Here is a 23,507-nt window from a genome sequence, read left to right as displayed (position 1 = left end):
TGGAGCAGGAGATAAAGGATGCGATTGGGAGGATGTAGTCGGGGAAGGTGGCAGGACCGGATGGGTTTCCGGTGGAATATTATAAAAAATTCAAGGATAGGCTGGCACCCCTGATGATGGGGATGTTTGAAGAGGCGATAGGGAAGGAGGTGCTGCCACAAACCTTGGGGCAGGTATCGATTTCACTGTTGCTTAAAAAAGCTAAGGATCTGACAGAGCGTGGGTCGTATAGGTCCGTATCACATCTGAATGTGGACGCAAAGGTATTGGCGAAGGTACTGCCGGGTAGGCTGGAGGAGTGCCTCTCGAAGGTGATAGGTGAGGATCAGACGGGGTTCGTGAAAGGGAGGCAGCTGTTTTCGAACATTAGGAGGGTTTTGAACATCATTATGGCACCAGCAGAAGGGAAGGAAACAGAGGTGGTTGTGGCATTGGACACCGAGAAGGCGTTTGACCGGGTAGAATGGGGGTACCCGATGGCAGTTCTGGAGCGGTTTGGGATTGGACCAAGATTTGTGAACTGGGTAAAGCTATTATATAAGGAGCCCAAGGCGAATATCCTCACAAACAATACTGGGCGGCGAACGTGGAGGAGGTACGGAGCTGTGTCAGAGGAGTTGATTCCCAGAGGGTCAGAATGGAGGAGAGTTTGTGTAGGGGGTCGGGATTGAAAGCACTAGCAACAGCACCGCTCCCGATAGCCACGAGGAAATACTCAGGGAGTCCGGTAATAATAGCTTCATTGAAAATTTGGAGGCAGTTTTGCCAACACTTTGGGTTGGGGGCATGGTCAAGGGAAATGCTGATCGGGGGGGGGGGCACCCACAGATTTGAGGCAGTGAAGTGGGACAGAAATTTTCAGAAATGGGAGAAGGGGATTAAGACACAAAATGATTTGTTTCTTGGGGGGTCAGTTTGCAGGATTGAAGGAGCTGAGTGCGAAGTATTGGCTGGAGCAGGGGGAAATGTTTAGATACAGGCAGGTTCAAGATTTTGCCAGGAAGGAGATACAGAACGTCCCGGTGGAGCCGACCTCCACATTGCTGGAGGTGGTGCTGACGACAGGGGGACTGGAGAAGGGGGTAATGTCGACAATTTGTGAGGCTATTTTGGAAGAGAAGGCACCACTGGAAGGGATCAAAGCAATGTGTGAGGAAGAGTTGGGAGAGGTTATAGAGGAGGAGTTCCGGTTGTGAGGTGCTCTGATAGTGAACGCCTTCACCTCGTGCGCGAGGTTGGGGCTGATGCAGCTGAAGGTGGTATATAGAGCACACCCCACAAAGCCAAGCACAAGCCGACTCTTTGAGGGGGTGAGGATAGAAGGTGTGTGTGAATGTTGCGGGTGTGCCCCGCAAATCACGTTCATCCATTTTGGTCCTGGCCAAAGCTGCAGGATCACTGGAAGGAGGGTTTTAGGGTAATCTCTAAAGTTGTACAAGTGAAACTGGACCCAGGCCCTCAGGAGGCCATATTCGGGGTGTCGGACCAGCTGGGGTTGGAAACGGGAGCGGAGGCAGAGGTTGCAGCCTTTATCTCGTTGATCGCCTGAAGGCAGATCCTGTTGGGATGGAGAGCAGCCTCTCCACCCTGTGGCATGGCGGGGGGACCTGTTGGAATTCTTGACTCTTGAGAAGGTTAAGTTTGAACTGAGGGGAAGGATGGAGGAGTTCTATAATTCATTGGCGTTATTCATTTTGCACTTTCAAGAATTGGATAACATCGAACATTAGTGGGGGGAAGGGGAGGGGGAAAGAGCTTGGAGATCGTATGCGTTAATGGTAACTATGGGTGATTCCTGATTCCTTTTTGTTATTTGTTTCTGTTAACATGCGGGCTGTTGTTTGGGGGATGGACATTATATTCGTTACTCCTCATTGTTCATTGTTGGTGGGTGCAAAATGTGTGATAAAATGTGTAAAAAGAGGAGAATTTTAAAAAATGTTTTAAATACTAATAATAGTAATATTTATTATTGTCACAAGGAGGCTTATATTAATACTTCAGTGAAGTTACTGTGAATAGCCCCTGGCGCCTGATTAAATGCCCCATCTCCAAAAAGTTGTGGATTATTGTTGGCACATTTGTGCTGAGAAAAAACAAATGGTGCTGACTATTTTCCTCATTATATTTGATGAAAACAGTGCTATTCCACATGTGGTGCACATTCAGATATTTTACAAACAATTCAGAAAACAAATCAAAAGGAGTCTCCTCTGTAACCCTGCAGCAATGTTTGTGGGGTGTAACAAAAGGAAGCCCTTGGAATATTTCTGCGCTATTCCACTCTTGCAAAGATGTAAAATACTTACACATTGCTTCATTTCAACTAACTTACTATTGAAAGAGTACAAGGTTTTCAACTCCAGTATTCTAGCCAGGGAACGTATTCCCAGTGCTATTCACTGATTCAAAGAGTTTACAATGCTTCATTTCAACTAACTTATTATTGAAAGAGTACAAGGTTTTCAACTCCGTATTCCAGCCAGGGAAATTACTCCCAGTGCTATTCACTGATTCAAAGAGTTTACGAACAATCAGTTTTAGTTTATTACATACGAAGTAAAAAATAAGAAATATAAAATTATTTCCTGAAAATATACGAATTATAAAACACTGTAGTGATGAAATATCAAAACTCCAGATAGTCAAGTTTACCTCAGTGAAATAAGGCCCTTTTGATGGTTCGAGCAAGTATGTTCAACCCACTCATCATTCATATTTAGTGGATCTTAAATCTACTTTAACCAATGTCAAATATGGTTAAGATCAAACTATTCTTATTTTAATCACACTATCAGAATGCTTACTGAGGTATTGTATCTTTATCATTAAAACCGAAAGTGAAATGCAGGTTCTATCACCAAACAAGCAAATACATATCCTTTTTACTTCCTTTCTTCATTTATCATGTCAAAGTCAATTGGGGAGTGGTGGGGGGGGGTTTGAAGGAAGAAACAGCACCAAGTCAGATACAAACATAGGTACACCATCCAGCCCATCTGAGGGACCTGATCGAAAATACTTACACATTGCTTCATTTGAACTAACCTATTAAGGACTCAAATCCTTGCATACATCAGACCTAATTTTCCTTACTCCAGTTTTAACCTATGTCTCCTTATGTTAGTATGTTGATACCCTCACATAAACTGAATTAGAGTTCCAAATTGTCATTATTGTTGGAATTTGATCTCATTTGAAGGGCATTTGCAAGTTGAACAAATGTTTTCTAATCTTTCCTCCTAAACCAATCTCTTGGGTTCAGGCCATGAAGATTCTCTCCACTGCCTTTATGGCTTCAATACATCCCTTTCTGCCTCACTGACCAAAACTGAACATAATACTGGAGGTGTGGTCTTTTTTTTTTAAATTCTCACATGGGGTATGGGCGTCGCTAGCTGGGCCAGAATTTATTGCCCATCCCTATTTTCCCTTGAACTGAGTGGCTTGCTGGGCCATTTCAGAGGGCATTTAAGAATCACCCACATTGCTGTGGATTCTGGAGTAAGCCAGACCAGGTAAGGATGGCAGATTTCCTTCCCTAAAGGACATTGGTGAACCAGATGGGTTTTAAGGACAATCGACACTGATTCCATGGCCTCTGGATTACTAGTCCAGTGACAATACATCTGCACCACTGCCACAACCAAATACCTCAATCCCATCACACTCAACCAAATTAACAATAGAATGTTTAATTCCATTTATCGTCCCTTGACAGTAATTTGACAGAGTACAGAATCCATTGTTCCCCTCAGATCCTTTCAGCTTCACCTTTTTCTATTCCCTTCATAGTACGGACACTCCCTTCGGACACTCAATCCAACAAAATTCACGTTCTCAAAATCCCCCGGCATGCAAGCAGCTGCTCTCGTCACATAGTAATTTATTAAACAGGAACAATAATTTCTCAACAAAGGTCTCAGTTCAATAATCAATCACGTGCTTCAGTTGCAATCAAAGGTAACCACCAATGCAACACCAAAAAACATTAGTCTCATGACATTATAGTCTGCTGAATAACATGAATTCAGCCGGCAAGTGCCCCACTAAGCGCTGCACATTATAGTTTCACAGATACGAGGGTTTATATAAAAACATATCCTTCCAATGATGCATGCAACAGAGAACTTAATCCCAACAACATGTTTATATAGTGCCTTTGACTAGAATAAAATGTTCGAGGTTCTTCACAAATGTATTATAAAAGGAAAATTTGGCAAGGAGCACTGATATTTGAATAGAAGGCCAAAAGCCTGATGACCAGTTCGAATGTACTTCAGGAAACAGGGACATCACGGCCCAAATCATCCGGCTGTTTGTGCCGATGCCGCACCCCCACCATGGGATTTCCCCTGTGGCATGGGGTGGAGTCAATGGAAAATCCAGTTGACAGCGGCGGGACCAGAAATCCCGCCGCTGACTAACAACGTGCCACCTCCCAATGCCGAGAAACACGCTGCGGGGAGTCCAGAGAATCTTGTCCCTAATCTCAAAGACATTTTACTTACTGTAACCAACGATCGTAAATAAAAAAAATTTAAAATATTAATTCTCTGCAAACAGTTTCATTTCATAACAAAATGATCCAGGTCTACAGTACATCAATCATACGTGCAATATATCAACATTATAATACTGCTGCAATTATATTTTGCACATTGGTTTCTGTTTTGAAGTGTATGGAAAAATGAGGAAGCCATTCCATAGGTTCAGCACATAATTACGTGTTGTCAATTTTAAGTACGCAATGACGCTGAGATGCAAATTGCTGCTTTCACAACAGAATTTCAGGTTAGGCTAGATGCTTGCTAGCTTGACTAAAGTTATGAAAAATTTAAAAAACTGAAAATTGCCCGCAATTTTGACTAGATGTCTTCGACTAGATTTCACAAAACTACTGTGTGGATAGTTTGAAATTGTCTTCATGCTTTCATCCAAGGACAAATGGTGCCCAAAAGGATATTGCAGTTTCTTGCTTTGCAAATGCATTTATAAATATATTTGTGTTTACAAGAAGGTCTGTAGCCACAGATCACTAAAGAGGCAAGATACATCATTACACAAAAATGAAAAGTATACAAATATTCCAAAAAACTAGCACAGATCCTGGAAATTGGGAGAAATACAAGGAACAGCAATGGGTGACAGCAAAAGCCACAGAAACAAAGAATGAAAAACTAGCAAGTACATCAAAACAAACACAAAATAAAATGTTGTTGGGGAAAAGAGGGTGGCCAGAAGCAATGATATTGTCAATGAAAGCAAGGAAATGGCAAAAAAATGCCAAATGTTTACTTTGTGTTATTGTTTACAGTAAAGCAAGAAGTCAGTCTGTCACAAATCCAAAGGAAACAAATGTGGCGACAAGGGGCTTTTCACAGTAACTTCATTGCACTGTTAATGTAAGCCTACTTATGACAATAACGATTATTATAAATAGGGACAGAAATGCACCAAAATTAGTGTAGCGAAATAACAATAATGATCAGATAGTGGGACTAAAGAGTGACAAATCCCCAGGACCAGATGGTTTCCATCCCAGGATTTTAAAGGAAGTAGGTGAGAACAGTGTTAATGCCCCAACTATAATCAGCTAAAATTCTCTTAATTCAGAAACCATCCATTTTGATTGGAAAACTGAACTTGTCTTTGTTATTTAAGAAAGGTGACAGAGGGAAACCAATGAGTTACAGACCAGTTATCCTACCCCATTGTCAGGAAATTGGCTGACAATAAGGAGAGGGTGACTGTAGATCTTGAAAATTGCCAGCTAATCGGAGAGCGCCAGCCTGGATGTGTAAAAGTTAGATTGTGCCTCATAGATTTCACTGAATTATGTTTTGAAGAATGTGCTGAAGTTGTGAACAGGGGATTGTCGATGGATGTTATTTATATGGACTTCCATAAAACATTTGATAAATTCTCTCACGAGATTGCTCATGAAATTGAACACACATTTTTGACTTTTTCAGAAATTTGAGAGAGGCAGGGAAGAGAGAATAGGGATAATGGGCAGGTACTCTCATTGGCAGGATACTGGCGGGTAGAATGGAGGATTGTGTACCGGAGGTGATTGGGGAGGATCAAATGGGGTTCGTGAAAGGTAGGCAGCTGGCGGCCAATCTGAGGAGATTACTCAATGTGATAATGATGCCCCCGGCGGGTAGAGAGGTGGAGGTAGTGGTGGCAATGGACGCCGAGAAGGCCTTTGACCGGGTGGAGTGGGACTATCTATGGGAGGTGCTCGGACGGTTTGGGTTCGGGGAGGGATTGGATCAAATTATTATATCAGGCCCCGAGGGCCAGCGTCAGGACCAACAGAGAAGTGTCGGAGTACTTTAGGTTGTACCGAGGGACCAGACAGGGCTGCCCGCTCTCCCCGCTGGCCATAGAGCCGCTGGCGATTGCGCTGAGAGCCGCAGAGGGTTGGAAGGGGGTGGTGAGGGGCGGGGTTGAACACAGGGTTTCTCTTTATGCAGACGACCTGCTCCTGTACATGTCGGACCCAGTGGCCGGGATGGGAACTATACTGGGAATGCTGAGGAAGTTCGGCCAGTTCTCAGGATACAAATTAAATACGGTCAAGAGTGAAATGTTTGTGGTCCAGGCAAGGGGCCAGGAGAACAGATTGAGAGGGCTACCGTTTAGGCTGGTTGAGGAAAATTTCCGGTATTTGGGAATCCAGGTGGCACGAGACTGGGGCAGGCTGCATAAGTTAAATTTGGCCAGGGTGGTGGAGCAAATGAAGGGAGAGTTTCAGAGATGGGATGCACTCCCGCTGTCGCTGGCAGGGAGGGTGCAGACTGTAAAGATGACAATCCTCCCTCGATTTTTGTTTATTTTTCAGTGCCTCCCGATCTTTATCCCACAGTCCTTCTTCAAAAGAGTTAACGGGCTGATCATGAGCTTTGTCTGGGCGGGAAAATCCCCGCGGGTGAAGAAGGCGATGTTGGAGAGGAACCGCAGCGAGGGAGGGCTGGCTTTGCCGAGTCTGATCAATTATTACTGGGCGGCCAACATCGCTATGATAAGGAAGTGGATGGTGGGTATGGGGTCTATTTGGGAGCGGGTGGAGGCGGCTTCGTGCAGGGGCTCCAGGTTGGAAGCCCTGGTCACGGCTCCTCTACCGCTGCCGCCGGCCATGTACACCACCAGCCCGGTAGTGGTGGCGACCCTGCGGATATGGGGCCAGTGGAGGAGGAATGTGGGGGAGATGGGGGCGTCTGTCTGGGCGCCAATCTGCGACAACCATTGGTTTTCCCCCGGCAGTATGGATGGGGGGTTCCGAGTATGGAGGCGAGCAGGGGCGGGAAGGGTGGGTGATATGTTCCTGGAAGGGAGCTTTGCGAGTTTGAGGAGCTTGGAGGAGAAATTTGGGTTGGTAAGGGGAAATGATTTTAGATACCTACAGTTGCGGGACTTTGTTCGTAGACAGGTCCCATCTTTCCCACGCCTCCCGCCAATGGGGATCCTCGACAGAATAGTCTCTAGGAGGGAAGAAGGGGAGGGCAGAGTCTCGGGTATATATAAGGTGCTCATGAGGGAGGAAGGGTCCCAGACAGAGGAACTGAAACTTAAATGGGAGGAGGAGCTAGGCGGGGAAATGGAGGATGGGCTGTGGGCAGAGGCCCCGAGTAGGGTAAATTCGACCGTGACATGTGCTGGGCTCGGGCTGATCCAATTTAAGGTCGTTCACCGGGCCCATATGACGGTGGCTCGGATGAGCAAATTTTTCGGGATAGAGGACAAATGCGCTAGGTGCGCGGGAGGACCAGCGAACCATGTTCACATGTTTTGGGCATGCCCTAAGCTGAGGGGGTACTGGGAGGGATTTGCGGGGGTCATGTCCCAGGTGCTAAAAACAAGGGTGGTGATGAGTCCAGGGGTGGCAATTTTTGGGTTTTAGGAAGACCCGGGCGTCCAGGGGGAGAAAGAGGCCGATGTTTTGACCTTTGCTTCCCTGATAGCCCGGCGACTAATATTATTGGCGTGGAGGGACTCAAAGCCCCCGAAGACTGAGTGGTGGCTTGCGGACATGTCGAGTTTCCTGGGGATGGAAAAAATTAAGTTCGCCTTGAGGGGATCTGTGCAGGGGTTCGCCCGGAGGTGGCAACCATTTATTGACTTCTTTGCGGGAGAGTGAGCGTCAGCAGGGGGGTGGGGGGGAGGGGGGGTAGAGTAGAGTAGAGTAGGTGGGAAAATATGGCGGGTAGTACCGGTGGGAGGGGAGCGGGCTTGTGCAATATGTTACGATGGAAGTATTGAAAGTACGTGGATGTTTGCACATTTTTGCCTTTTTTGCTTTCTTTCTGATGATGTCTGTAACTGTTTATAAAGCCAAAAACTACCTCAATAAAATTGTTTATTAAAAAAAACCAAGTTCAATAAACACTATGACAAGTCAAAAAGGATGCACAGACCAATTTTCATATTTTAGTACACGTAATTAATAACAGGTGGAATGTTCTCACATTTCTGCCGAGTGATGCAGCGGCAGTAAGAATGTGGTTGAAGCCATCCTGCCTCCACCTCCGCCTCCCCTCGCCAAGGAACTCTCTTCCCCGAGAGCTGTACTCCCCTGTGCACCTCTGGCCGCCAGGTACACATTGTGGGGGACCTCCGTGATTGGAATTAGTATGTCCTCACGCTAACTTGAATGGACAATCCAATGGGGGTGGTAACTGTCAGGCATAAAGGCCTAATAATAATAATATTTAAATCAATTCAAATGAGCAGCCCGACTTTCAAAGTTTGGATTCCTGTTATGTCATTGGTGGGTAGCAGGGATGATTGATCCAAGAGATCCAGCATAAAAGCTGTTTTGAGACTCATTTGGGATTTTTTCGGCCCATACTGTTATTTCCACCCCTCCAAAAACAGGAAAAGGAAATCTCCCCCACAGTGGCCACAGGTATTTGGACGCTCATGCCGGCGGTATCTTCTGGTTCCACCCGACAGTATTATTGGTGGCGAGGGGTGCATTCAGCCCGTTAGCACATTGGTTAGCACTGTTGCTTCACAGTGCCAGGGTCCCAGGTTCAATTCCCGGCTTGGGTTACAGTCTGTGTGGAGTCTGCACATTCTCCCAGTGTCTGTTTGGGTTTCCTCCTGGGGATTCCGTTCCCTCCCACAAGTCCCGTAAGATGTGCTGTTGGGTAATATGGACATTCTGAATTCTCCCTCTGTGTAACCGAACAGGCACTGGAATGTGACAGCTAGGAGCTTTGCACAGTAACTTCATTGCAGTGTTAACATAAGCCAACTTGTGACAATAGTGAAGATTATTATAAACCCCATTAGCAATGGCGGGACCAGAGGATCCTTTTGCCGACCAATGGAGAGCCGCTCGACCGCCGCAAAACACACCAACGGGTTGTGCGGAAAATCCTGCCCGATGTTGGTTTTGCTTTTTACTTCTAATTCTATATATCAAGTAAATCTGTCTGTACTGAGGAAATGGCAAACCATCAACCAGCCATTATAAGATTGAAAACGAGCTTAAGATGAGGCAAATATTTACATGTGCAAAAACATCAGACTATATTCATAATTATGGGAATTTATGACAAGATTGAACATTATTTAAGCACTTAAGTCCCAGGGAGTGAACCAAATTGTGAAAATTTAGACTTGACTAAACTGCAAAAAAACATTGTAAATAATGAAGGACGATGATTCAGCCACAAACCTGCTTAAACCCCCTGTAAATTTGGGTCCAAGTGAGGGATACGGCACCTGCTTTGTTTTATCCAGATCATGACATCTAACAATCTATCTATAATGACAGAATCCCAGGATAAATCCACTTACATGAATGATGCTTCCAACCAACCACCACTTTAGCTCTTGGTAGTCAACAGATTAATTCAATTGATTTAGCACTTTTGAAACTCATTAACATTTCCCTACTTTTAAATGAAATCGATAAAATCCATTCTCAGTCATCTTGATCAAGAAATTAAATTATCACCGAAACATTTTAAAAATGGAGACACAATGCTGTGACTCGCAAAAGTCAGGATTTTAAAAGTTTCTTCTACATTCCCTCCAATCTTCAATTTTGCCCAGGTTTCTACAATAAATTGAAAAAGAGCAAAAAATAAAAAGCTTTTAAAAATTAAGACGCACATGCCTTTTCCTAATTCTTCTCGATAAACCACGCCATAGATGCCATGAATGGATATCATACAGACACAGTATTTAATTTTTACAAATTTTCTATCAATCGTTATGAGTTCTGTAAACAGATCAAAACTCACACTGCTGAAAAGCCACAGGGACATTCTACAACACAACTCAAAACTTTGTTGCAAGAATTATCAAATTTCCCGTAGCATTATCTCTGGTGAGTTGAAAATTCCATAGCAGGGTTTATTTTGGCAAGACATAATACCATGACCACTAATTTGTCTGCTTTGGAGACAACCAGAAAATTGCAGGTACAGCGAAGGAGGCCTGGAATGTGAAAGTACTTGGATTAAGTCTCAGGGTGTTTAAGTATTTTGAAGGGCACAGCAATGCTAGGATATCATGGTTGTGGAAACATCAAAAAGGACAGCTGCATAAATATACTAATTCAATTTTTCTCTCTTTGAAAATCTACAATGGTAATAAGTAAAAACTTTGGTTGCTTCAGTAAAATTTATATTTAATCAGCAAAAATTCCCCCAGCCAAACATAAAGCTTCCAGGAATACTTAAGTTAATTGTCTTAAAAGCATTTAATTTTTTTGAAGGTTGATATGCAAAAACAACTTTCCAGTCTCTTACGATCCACAAATAATTATTGTTCCAATCACCCACAACTGTAATTGCAAACCTGATATTTGTTTTCAAATTGTAAACATAAACTGTGGTATGGTTAGACCTGCCCCTTGCCCAACAGACGCTTTGCTCCAGGCCATAAGGCAGATGGTGCAGGGTAAATTAAAAGGGCTCCAAGGTAGAACATTGAGTCGACAGCAGAAGACGATACTAGAAAATCAACCAACCAGATACTATTAAAAGACTGCAGAGAAGCACTTTAACACTTGGGCTGACAAACTCCCACTGATTCACGCTAGGAAAGCATGTGAATTGCACATGCTCAGCCTTGTACTAAGAATGTTGTAATTCTGGGACAAAAATAATCAAGCTCAAAGACACAATTTTTTTGAGAGACAAAGGTCACCATGTATAACCTTGAACAAGAGTACTGAAAGACAGACAATCTTAGAGTTACATTTATCATATTGTTGTGAAATATGTACCTCTTAATACCATTTCATTACATGTACATTAGATAAAATGCTTATTTGCCAAGAAAAACATTACAGCAGCTTTATTCTAAGTATTTAAAGCGATTCATTTATTTTCCTGCCCGGTTACTCAGGATTGATTGTTTTTATTAGTCCTTACTAGTCATTAAGAATTTCTAGCCTTATTCTTCGCTTCACATTTCTACTTCTACAGCTTGCATTTACTGCAGTGTTTCTTTGGTAAAAGGATAACAAAAAAAAAAGTGTAATATTACAGCATGAAAGTGTGACATTTACAAGTACATGAAAGTGCATATTTTTAATATATCAACAGCAATGCACATCTCCCAAGGTGCAAGTGATGGAAAGTCAGTGTTTTATAAGGTCAGGAATAATGTACCAAGTAAATTCACATCATGTGTGAGTTCTTCTCCATGGATCACCATCTTGGCATGGTGGCGAGGTCTGTGTACATCAACATTCCCTTGAGCAATGCTGACAGGAGCTTTTTGCTTTCAACAGAGTCACCCCATGACTGTAAGGACAGAGGAAGTGCCAGGCAAAATGCGGTATAATCCTCAAAGGTGGAAAAGGCAAAGGACAACTGTGTGACTCACCAACTGTTAAGGCTGAAGGCGGCTGCAGTGGTAAGCAAGATGGTTCTGGCATCATAGTTTGAAATCACTGAAATCTGACCACCGATCCATCAAGATTATGTGGACAGTGATGGCTCACCTCTGTCCCAACATTCAATAAAGTTATGCACACGCTTCTACCAGGGTCTATTTGTCAAGTCCTGTGGTGATGGAAAATTACCAACGCGGACAGGGCTCTGAAACGGAGTTCCCAGTCAAACATCTACATACTGGCAACAGGTGCATTAAGGTCATTGGAAACCTGTGTTGGGACAGAGATGTCTTTGGGCAGCAGCACATGTAATTGAACAGTCCTCTTCAGGGTACCCTCTGCTCACCCCAAAAAGGTGGTGGCTAGCGAACATGTATTAAAAATAAACTGTCCGACTTCATCCTGGTTGGAGAATCACACCCTGCATGAAACCTATCTTTGCGTTGTTATGAAATCCATTCTGTCTGTGTGTCCCTGTGTTATGTCAGCTTGCAGTCTATGGAGATTTTAACATTTAAATTACAGGATGTTCCACAGCTTCTTACATCTGTTCCTGCCTAGTCACAAAGGTGGGACCCCCTTGGGAGTGTTTTGATAGGTCGCCAAATCAGTTCAAGGATCACTGAACAGCAGCACTGAAGGAGTCAGTTTCAGTATCAAAAGGGTCCTAAACATGGGACGAGGACAGAGACAGGAAGGGGTCCCAGTTAAGTTAAATAGCATGAAAAGGGCTGCAGTTAGCAGACTTTATGAGGTGCCGGCTCAAGGGAAGTCCTGGCAATCCAACCAATCTCAGAAAAAACCTTCAGTATTGAAAGAGGTAAAAGGTTGATTACTCTGTGCTGTGGGCCATTGAGTCAAAGGTACCCTTTTGGAGCAGTAGTGTTCTACTCAGTGCGGCCAAAGTGTTAAAATTGAGCTTGGAAATTGATGCGGGAATGTACTCGTATATCAGGGAACAGAATCTAGATAGTTGAGATTCAAACCCTTCGAAGTGGGCCATTGTTGAAGCCATCCAAGTTAGAGAAACATTTGCAGAGAGTCCCCAGTTTAGACCTTCAAAAGGTGAAGATTGGAAACCCTCGTGAGAGAGAGAAGGTTTTGGTGAGATTGGTTGACTCTCAGGTCTGGGTGAGTTGTTGAGAAATCCATGGAATCTGATTTAGTTTGTGTCATATTTTGTACAATGTAGTCTGTTTGACCACAGTTTGCCTGTTGATTCATGTGTGCCTCATAGTAACCCTGAATGCAAGAGTACAACTTAGATATTGTAAAAAGTTAGAAAGATAAGGCAAAGTGTATATTTGTTTGTTCAAAACCTATGGAGTCTTGTGGTTTTATTCCATTAGCAAGTATCTTGAATCTCAAACTTTGTCTACTTTAAACAAACCGATATTGGTCTCTAACTGGATCCTATCAGGGCCTCACGGCCATCAGGGCCATCAGGTCCTTTAGGGCCTCACGGTAGCATGGTGGTTAGCATCAATGCTTCACAGCTCCAGGGTCCCAGGTTCGATTCCCGGCTGGGTCACTGTCTGTGTGGAGTCTGCACGTCCTCCCCGTGTGTGCGTGGGTTTCCTCCGGGTGCTCCGGTTTCCTCCCACAGTCCAAAGATGTGCGGGTTAGGTGGATTGGCCATGCTAAATTGCCCATAGTGTAAGGTTAATGGGGGGATTGTTGGGTTACGGGTATACGGGTTACGTGGGTTTAAGTAGGGTGATCATTGCTCGGCACAACATCGAGGACCGAAGGGCCTGTTCTGTGCTGTACTGTTCTATGTTCTATGTTCTATGTTCTATCAACCACTTCGGGCCAATGATCATAACAGTGGTCAGATAAAGAAAACTTTTAAATTTTGCAACTTGGAATGTTAGAAGACTTAAAAATTATCTCAAGAGTGGCTGTCTGCAAATTATCACGTGAGTTATTAACACTCCAAATTAGCATCACCACCCTCAGTGAACCCCACCTTCCTGGGGCGGGGCAGCTGAAAAAACAAGCAGTGAATACACCTTCTAATGGAAAGAAAAGGCTGACATCAACCATCATGTCCGCTGGGTTGGTTTTGTCACCTGGAATATGATTATGGGTATGGGTGCACAGCGTTGTTGGTGTTATGTAATTTGGAATAATACAAGCTGCCATTAGATGCAGTTTTGAGTAAACGATGCTTCAGACTTTGAAGTGAGTTCAATGTTTTTTATTGAACTATTAGCATAGTTCTCGATGAGTTCGACTCTCTGCTAATCTAAATGTAGTAACTCAGTCTAACTGAACCAGCCTTCCTCTCAGCCACATGCTGGGGTGTGATGCTGAGGATACACCTTGTCTCACTCTGTAGATGTTGGTCTGTTGAAAGAGGCAGGATGTGAGTGCCTCATCCCTTTTAGAGTGAGATACCACCCCTGAGTGTCCTGACTGCTCACTGGTCATGTCCTATTCTATGTGTTCATCAGCTGCATGTTTGCATATCATGACAGGCCAGAACTTGTCAATTTATACAAGATTCACAATACTTCACCTACAGTTCAGCCGTATCCAATACGCCACTGCCATCAGTGCTTATACCCCAACCCTTGATGCAAATGAAGATGTTAAGCAAAACCTCTATTTTGACCTGGATGGAAAGATCATCCTTTTAGGGAACACTAATGTTAGGGTTGGCTGTGACTCTGATGCACAGAGTGGAAATATTGGGGAAACTGGGGTGGGAAGAGTCAATACAAATGGCATCGTCCTGCTGGAAACGTGAGCTCAGCATGGCCTCTTTATAACCAGCGCCTTCTTCCACCTAAAGGACACATAGAAAACTAGATGTAGGCATCCTGGATCAACGCATTGGCACCTCCCAGTTTATGTCAATGTTCAAGTCAAAGATCTAAGTCATGTATGTATGGCTCGATCGATGTGGGAGATTGCTGAAGCCTGCTGGACCAATCATTGAATTGTCTAATCGGAGCCATACATCTACCTTGCACCACGACATCACAAGGTACAAAAGTCCAAGAGGAAGATGATCAATATCTCAGCCACCATGCAGCCCGAATGGAGAGATGGATTCCAATAGCAATTCATAACCAATCTGGAAAATATTCACACATCTCACTGAATTCCAGAACAATAGGATTGAATGAAGTCATCTGTATTGGACTCCTCTGGCAAGACCACTGGGTTTCATCATCATTGTCACCAGGGCTTGTTCATGGAAAATGAAGCTGAAATATGTGAATAGTTAGAACAGCCCAAGGTCGCAAGTCAAAAAGCAGCTTTTCAACAGCTCAAGGTTGCTGTCCTTTTTCTTCTGGATTTGCCATTAGGCATATGGTGTGAATAAAAAGCCCGAGAGATCTAACAATATGCTGACCATCATGATATGCAAAGCATTTTTGAAGCCACCAAGGCCATCTATAGACTAAAGTTAAATGGACAAAATCTCCTTCACTCAAGATGCTGGTTTAGCTCACTGGGCTAAATCACTGGCGTTTAAAGCAGGCCAGCAGCACGGTTAGATTCCCGTACCAGCCTCCCTGGACAGGCGCCGGAATGTGGCGACTAGGGGCTTTTCACAGTAACTTCATTGAAGCCTACTCGTGACAATAAGCGATTTTCATTTCATTTCAGATGGTGTCTCCCTTCTTAAAGATGATAATGCCATTCAGCTGGGAAGAACGTTTATAACAAATCCGGAACTGTGAATCCACAGAGGCAGCTGTTACTCTTCAGGCTATCCCCAGTACCCTGTGGTAGAAGCCATGAATCCACTGGCATTGATGGGAAAGTTACACAAGGTGGTCCCAATGGATGAAAACAACCAAGCCTGCAGCCCTTACTGTATTCACACTGGGCTGTTCAAAGTTGGTGGGCTTTTGCTCACATCAAAACTCATTGCACTCATCCTCTGCAATTAGGAGCAAAAGTAACTCCCCTGCCTCTTACCTCCACCCTAACTTAAATAACATGACAACAGTAACTATCCTCAAGAAAGGAGATGAATAATTCCGTGGAAGCTGTTGTGTTATTTCTTTCTTGCCATGGCAGGGAATAGCAGCCACCTCGCTCAAAAGGTTACAATTGATGAGGAGATCCAACACCGGATCAGCTGTGCCAGCTTAGCCTTCTTCAAACTACCTAATGTTTCACTACTCTGAGACAACAGAGCAGTTGGCATCACCTTGCTCCTGTACTGCAATGAGACCTAGACTGGATGCCAGAGACACCTAAGAGCGTAAGGGAAATTACATCAGCAATGCCTCTGCTGGATACTATCGATTCAATGGAAGGCCTATCATCAAACGTTAGTGCCCTTCCTGTGGCCAACAAGTAATCAAGTAAAACTCCTCTGAAAGCAACTTCAATGGACTGGACACCGGGTCCGGATGACCAAAAAGCATATCCCCCACTAGGTCTTGTTCTCTCAATTCACAAATGGCCAATGTGCCAGGGGTGGACAAAGAAAACACCTCATGGACACTCTGAAGCTCTCCTTGGGAGTGTAATGCCATTGATCTGAATGACTGGGAGAAGCTTTCTACCAGTTGTTCAGAATGGCAACAACTTGTCCATCAAACTACATCATGCTTTGAGTCACAACATCTTCATGTTGAGGCACAACGGCAGCAGAGAGGAGAAGGAAACAAATCTTGCACACCAGATCTCAGTATCTCTTGGGCAATCTGCCCCATTGCCCAAAGTTCTGTGCATCTGGTACAGCCGGTTCAATTCCTGGCAAAAACCCGCAACCGAGTAGACATTATCCTCCAATCAAGGGGCAGTGGACGACAACAACGGCCAAGTAAATTGTGATGGTGTATTAAGTTAAAGTTACAAACATACGCTGCCATTCAATGTACAATATTTGCATTCACACAAGATGAATTATGATGCTGACATTCTGGCACACGTGTTTTGCACTGCTGCAGAGCTGTTTTTTTGTTGTTGTTTCTTCATACATTTCCTTTAAGTATGGCATAGAAAGAGTGAAGCTCTAGTCAGACTAAAATTCATGCTTGATGTTCTAGTTTTGTAACATAGTCACAGATCTCCCCAGAATTGTTCAGAATTGAGTTGACGGATACACTGTTTATTGTATAAAGTAATGCACGAGACATCTGAGGTTTAGTGATTGAATTAGTTAAATTGTATTTTCATTGAAGTACTTTGACTTCTACAAGTGTGTATCAGTGGCTTTGATGGCTATTGGATGCTTATTTAGCAATGCAATTCCAAAAGCAATTGTTGCTGGCTCTGGCTGGTACTTGCTCAAAAATGGCAAAAAATATATCCTAATCTGTTACATAGAAACATAGAAAATAGGGACAAGAGGAAGTCATTTGGCCCTTTGAGCCTGATCCGCATTTCATTATCATGGTTGATCATCCAACTCAATAGCCTAATCCACTTTCCCCTCATGTCGTTGATTCTTAAGTGCTATTTCTAACTGCTTCTTGATAACATTCAATGTTTTGGCCTCAACTACTTCCTGTGGTAACAAATCCCACAGGCTCACCACTCTGGGTGAAGAAACTTCTCCTCGCCTCAGTCCTTAAAAGGTTTACCCCTTATACTCAAACTATGACCCCTAGTTCTGGACTCCCCCACCATCAGGAACATCCTTCTTGCATCTACCCTGTCTAGTCCTGTAAGATCCCCCCTCATTATTCTGAACTCTAGCGAATACAATCCTGACGGACTCAAATTCTCTTCATAAATCAATCCAGCCATGCCAGGAATCAGTCTGGTAAACCTTTGCTGCACTCCCTCTTATAGTATGGAATGGCCACTTTTCCCATTTTACTTTTGTGCCAGACAGGAATAATCAATAGTTACAGTTCCCCATTCACTCCTTGAATGTTTGCCATGGCCTATCCACTGTCATACCTTTAAGTAACATTCCTCAATCGATCAAAGCCAAATCACACCTCATATCATCGTAGTTCCTTTATTAAGATTCAGGTCCCTAGTCTCAGAATCGACTACTTCACTCTCCATCTTGATGAAAAATTCTGCCATATTATGTTGCAATGGACCACCTTAAAATCCATTAAGTACATATTTATAATGTATATTTTCTTTTTTAAAAAAGTACTGAAAGCTCCCTCTGAAGCATTGTTCAGGGCCTGATCCTGGTGGGAATGGAGTTGGGGGCAGAGTAAGGGTAGGTGAAAAGCCAAATTTCAAAGCCTGATAAAAAAGTAAATTTCATTTGAGCTGGCAAAGGTAAATGAATAGGCATCTGGGACTTGTTTCAGCCAAAGTACAGATTTATATGTTTATGTGAATTAATGCAGAGACTTGTTTGTATTTGTTTTATGGAATCTTTGATAGCTTTCTCATCTCTAGTATTGCAACTAACAACTTATAGCCAGATCCATAATGGATAATTGAGTTCAGTCTGTGAATTGTTTAAATGGCGGTGCTATCATCTTAAATTGCTGGACATTTATGTTATAGACAAGCACATGGCAGCCAAGGAAAGAAACAAATTCAGTTTCATTCTAACATCCCACCACTGCAGATGGTGAAATTTGCAGGCAGCACGGTAGCATTGTGGATAGCACAATCGCTTCACAGCTCCAGGGTCCCAGGTTCAATTCCGGCTTGGGTCACTGTCTCTGTGGAGTGCGCATCCTCCCCGTGTGCGTGGGTTTCCTCCGGGTGCTCCTGTTTCCTCCCACAGTCCAAAGATGTGCAGGTTAGGTGGATTGGCCATGATAAACTGCCCTTAAGTGTCCAAAATTGCCCTTAGTGTTGGGTGGGGTTACTGGGTTATGGGGATAGGGTGGAGGTGTTAACCTTGGGTAGGGTGCTCTTTCCAGGAGCCAGTGCAGACTTGATGGGCCGAATGGCCTCCTTCTGCACTGTAAATTCTATGAAAATATTAGGGGCAGACACAGGCTATTCAGGTTTCAGTCTGTTCCACCATTCAACACAAGCCTAGCTGAACATCCAATTTGATTCTGCCTTCCTACACTATTCCATTTCCCTTAACACCCTCTGTTTTGAATATCTTGTTCATAATTCATATCATAGAATACAGACAGTGCAGGGGCCATTGAGCCCATTGAGTCTGCACCGGCCCTCTGAAAGAGCATCCTACCTAGGCCCATACCATCACCCTATCTCTGTAACTCCACATAACCTTTTGGACACAAATCGGCAATTTAGCATGGCGAATCAGCCTAACGAACATCTTGGACTGTGGGAGGAAACCCACGCAGGCACAGGGAGAATGTGCAAACTCCACACCCAACAGTCACCCAAGGTTGGAATCGAACCCGGGTCCCTGGTGATGCGAGGCAGCACTGCTGTTTTTGACTGTTTAAAGTTTTAAATGTGGAAAAGAGAGATCTTGTTGAGTAACTGGTAAAAACAATCCTGAAGTAAATGCAATTCAAATAAACTGGGAGTTCCTTACACTTAAAAAGGTTGGGACAATAACGACTTGCAAGCAAGGCAAGATCATAGAATAGTGGGTTGGGTTTACTTAGCTGAAGAACTAGAGACATGATGTTTGGTATATTTCAGTAAAGTATGAGTTATTCATGTGGGCCCAGAATTAAAGGAAAGCTTTGGAATTAAAAAGGTAGTTAATTTGCATTTACCATCCATGTCCTCCCAAAATTCTCAAACTTGCCTGAAGTCTAGGAGGCATTTTAACTTCTTCTTGGGGACTGATTGTACATCTCAGCAGTGGTCACTATCTTCAGATGCTGGTAGGAAGGCAGAGCTGCCAGCCAATCAGATTGGCCCCAAGGACCAGAAATCCCACACAGCACTGACTAAGGTTGCCCCAGCATATTATAACTGCAGGGTGGCCAAGTTTCATGTCGGTGAGATGCCAACTGACTTAAGTCAGGGTGTGGGTAATCTGCTCTCGCCCACTACCAACGTAAAATCGACCATCTGAAGTTTTACATCACTGGGAGGCCCGTGCTTGAGCTGTGGAATCCAAAGTTATGAGGGAAATAAATAAATTGGGAGGTGAAAAGCTAATGAAAGTACCACAAAAAAATCTAGTACCTCAACAAGTAGCTGGAACACCAAGAAGAAGTCAGAGTGAAATTTGGAGAACTTTATCTTTTGGGTTTTACTAGTATAAGTGAAATAGTCTTCAAGATTTAGTAAGATAAGCACGGGCAGCAGGGTAGCACAAGTGGATAGCACGGTGGCTTCACAGCACCAGGATCCCAGGTTTGATTCCCTGCTGGGTCACTGTCTGGGCGGAGTCTGTACGTTCTCCCTGTGTCTGCGTGGGTTTCCTCCCACAGTCCAACAATGTGCAGGTTAGGTGGATTGGCCATAATAAATTGCCCTTAGTGACCAAAACGAAAGGTTAAGAGGGTTATGGGGATAGGGTGAAAATGGGGGCTTAAGTGGGTCAGAGCAGACTTGGTGGGCCGAATGGTGTCCTTCTATGTTCTATAAGTGAGGGAGTAAAAAGTAGAGCCGGGTTTAGCATGAGTTTTTGTCCACCTCTAATATTAATTTAGTGGTGCTTGTTTTGCATTTCACCATATATAAAATGAAGTTTGTTTTTGTTAAAAACATGAAATCTGTAGCGCAGTTCTGTCAACTGAATGTCACATTTCTTTTTTTTTTTTAAACAGTCTAACAGGAGTATACCACAGAAGTTCTAAAGATCTTTGACCTCTGTCTGGAATGTATCCAATAACTTAACATCCACAGCCGCTGAGGTAGATAATTCCAAAGACTATAAAAAAGAAGACATTTCACTGTATCTCAGTCCTAAATGGCTAGCTCATTTTTCCTCAAGTGTGTGACCCTGTATTCTGGACTCCTCAACCAGAAGAAATATCCCATCAGCATCTGCCCTATGAAGTCCTTTAAGAATTATCTGTTTCAGATCACGAAATTGAGGCCCAATCTTGGATAATAATTAATTGATTAGAAGATCAATCTCAACTGAAGGCATGGGTCAGGGCTGCAAGTAGGACAACAATATGTACACTTTTTACTGATAAATCTGTGTTCGGAATTCCAAATACAGGTTTACTTTGTTTTGTTTAGCTCATCACCAACTGAGCCAGAAGAGAATACAGGTCAACTTGACACATGAGCATTGGTTCACGATTGAAAAATTCAATATCCACTTTTGTAATACTTGGGGAGCTAACGAAGGGCACTTGTCAAGAGTTTAGTTAACTAATCAGACTACAGCACAACATATCACCATCCATTTAGTTGTTGAAACGGAGTAGTGGGAAAGCCACATCAATGACAAAAATAACTATGTCAATTGTAAAAACTAAGTGAAAATTTAAAAAATCATCTTAATAGCTGAGAGATTAAAGTTTTTGGAAAGGGGGAAGAATAAACAAAGCATCTGAATCTTAAATATAATGCAAACTCAAAATCGGAGGTGACAATGTAAATATCTCAGAGTTTTGACAAATGATTAAGCAAGTTTAATAAATATTTAAAATATATTTGAAGCCTGCATTTCACTTTATCAGAAAGATATTTAGTAATATTTCCAAGTCATTCATATGACGTGCTGTTTCAGCACAACTGCTGTGATATACCAACAGGTTGTTGTCATGCAGCCGAACCAGGCCAAGGACTAAACAGTAACATGATGTGGAGATGCTGGCGTTGGACTGGGGTGAGCAAAGAAAGAAGTCTTACAACACCAGGTTAAAGTCCAACAGGTATATTTCAAACACTAGCTTTCGGAGCACTGCTCCGAAGGAAGGAGCACTGCTCCGAAAGCCAGTGTTTGAAACAAACCTGTTGGACTTTAACCTGGTGTTGTAAGACTTCTTATTAAACAGTAACAACCAGCAAACCCTAACTCAGGTATTAGTCACCAAAATGAGTGTAAAATAAAGCATTTCAACTTGCTTCCCTCACAATCCATAACAAATCTTCAAGGCCACGCAAGACATTAAAACAATTGAGTTGTTCAAAAACAGGAACTATTCCCCTGCAAATGAAGGCAGTCCAAATAAAAATGTGACAAAAAAAATCTCTTCAGTCAACCTTTTAGATAGAACAGCACAGAACAGGCCCTTCGGCCCTCGATGTTGTGCCGAGCAATGATCACCCTACTCAAACCCACGTAACCCGTATACCCGTAACCCAACAATCCCCCCATTAACCTTACACTACGGGCAATTTAGCATGGCCAATCCACCTAACCCGCACATCTTTGGACGGGGAGGACGTGCAGACTCCACACAGACAGTGACCCAGCCGAGAACAGTTTGATACAATATGTGCATATTAATAAAATATTGCCAAATCAGAGTTGAAGCCGACAGTTCAATCATACAGGTGTGATTTAACTGAGGTGATGAGCTAATTTTTAAAAAACGTCCTCAGCAGTACATTCAGTACAGAACATTTACCATCTCAATCCAGTTTAATTTGATCTTGCCACATATGGGCAAACATGAAAAAGAAGCAACACTGGTGAACGTGCCTTTACTGTCTGGCACAATGTAGTGTCACAACAGATGACTTGCTGGCATGGCTGAGTCAGTTTTAATAGAATGTCGTTTCCAGGAATAGTACATTGTATCAGTATACATTGACTGTGTTACTTTAGCCAGCAATAGTTCTAGTTCCTTTCCTACTCATTTGGCACCAGTTTCGCTCACTGTGGGTTACTTAATGAGATTTATCTCACAGCCCACTCTTTTGGAGTGGGTTTGTGATCAGCGTCACCCCCGACAAGGAGACGATTTACTCAATGAGAAATGCACGATCGACGCGGCCTAGAGTCAGTGGGGCAGCGGCCTCGCTTAATCCGTCTCCGCCCGCGTATTGGACGCGAACGGCCGGATCCCGGTGGCAAAGGGAGAGCGGCCGAAGCACAGAGATCAACAATGTGGCTGAGACACCCGAGGGGAAAGGCACCGGGTAGCGACAAACACTGCTTCCCGGGTTTAACCTCACCGGAGCTGCGGACGCCTCCCCAACAGCTGCAGCGCTGATCCCCTCACACACACCCTCAGGAAGCAGCAACCCAGCACCTCACAGCCACAACTACTCAAACAGCCAACTACACTCCAAGGTCCAACTCTGCAACGGCCAGTTTGTTTGCAGAAACAATTCACCAACCTTCTGGAAGGAAGTTGTGGGTTGATGCCATTTCTTTTTCTTCCCCCCACCCAGCCCCCACTCAGTTACAATCCGACACACCCTTTCAATTTACTTCATTCCCTACAGCAGGTTCCCAAACTCATTCCCTCCCCTCCCACTTCACTTATTAGAAACAGCATTAGCAGGGAGAATGACAGTGTGGACAGCACAAACTTCAAGGAAATTCGCCTTTGCTGGAGCTGCATAATCTGCAGTTTCGGCAATGAATTAAAGATTTTAAATACCTTATCAAAAGTCAGTTGAAATGAGATTCACCCTGTAAAATCTGGGACAAGATTACAAATGGTATATTCTTAGGGGAAACAGTATGTGTAGTTGTGCAGAGGTTGTCCACTATAAAATCTCAACAACCTCACTTGTAGAATCCCCTACAGTGCAGAAGATGGACATTCGGTCCATCGAGTCAGCACCAACCTTCTGAAAGAGCACTCGACTGACCCTTTCTCTCCACAAGCCCACGCATTGATCACGGCCAATCCATCGGACGTGCACATCTTTGGACTGTGGGAGGAAACCG

General features: G+C 43.6%; 1 protein-coding gene across 5 annotated transcripts in view; it reads right to left on the bottom strand.

Annotated features, from left to right (window-relative positions):
- The window catches only part of LOC119975416 (inactive N-acetylated-alpha-linked acidic dipeptidase-like protein 2), a 1,151,524-nt gene extending 1,128,456 nt beyond the window's left edge, over nucleotides 1–23,068 (bottom strand). For 4 of the 5 annotated variants that reach the window (XM_038815043.1, XM_038815042.1, XM_038815041.1 and 1 more), the window contains exon 1: nucleotides 22,949–23,068. The gene's annotated coding sequence lies outside the window, so the exon portion shown is untranslated. The remainder of the gene's footprint in view (nucleotides 1–22,948) is intronic. The other variant, XM_038815044.1, reaches the window with a different exon arrangement.
- Between the last annotated feature and the right edge of the window lie 439 nt (nucleotides 23,069–23,507).

Source organism: Scyliorhinus canicula, chromosome 13 (genome assembly GCF_902713615.1).
Source record: "Scyliorhinus canicula chromosome 13, sScyCan1.1, whole genome shotgun sequence".
Lineage (NCBI taxonomy): Eukaryota > Metazoa > Chordata > Chondrichthyes > Carcharhiniformes > Scyliorhinidae > Scyliorhinus > Scyliorhinus canicula.
The sequence above is the reverse complement of the archived record's forward strand: the minus strand, read 5'-3'. Positions and strand labels throughout refer to the sequence as shown.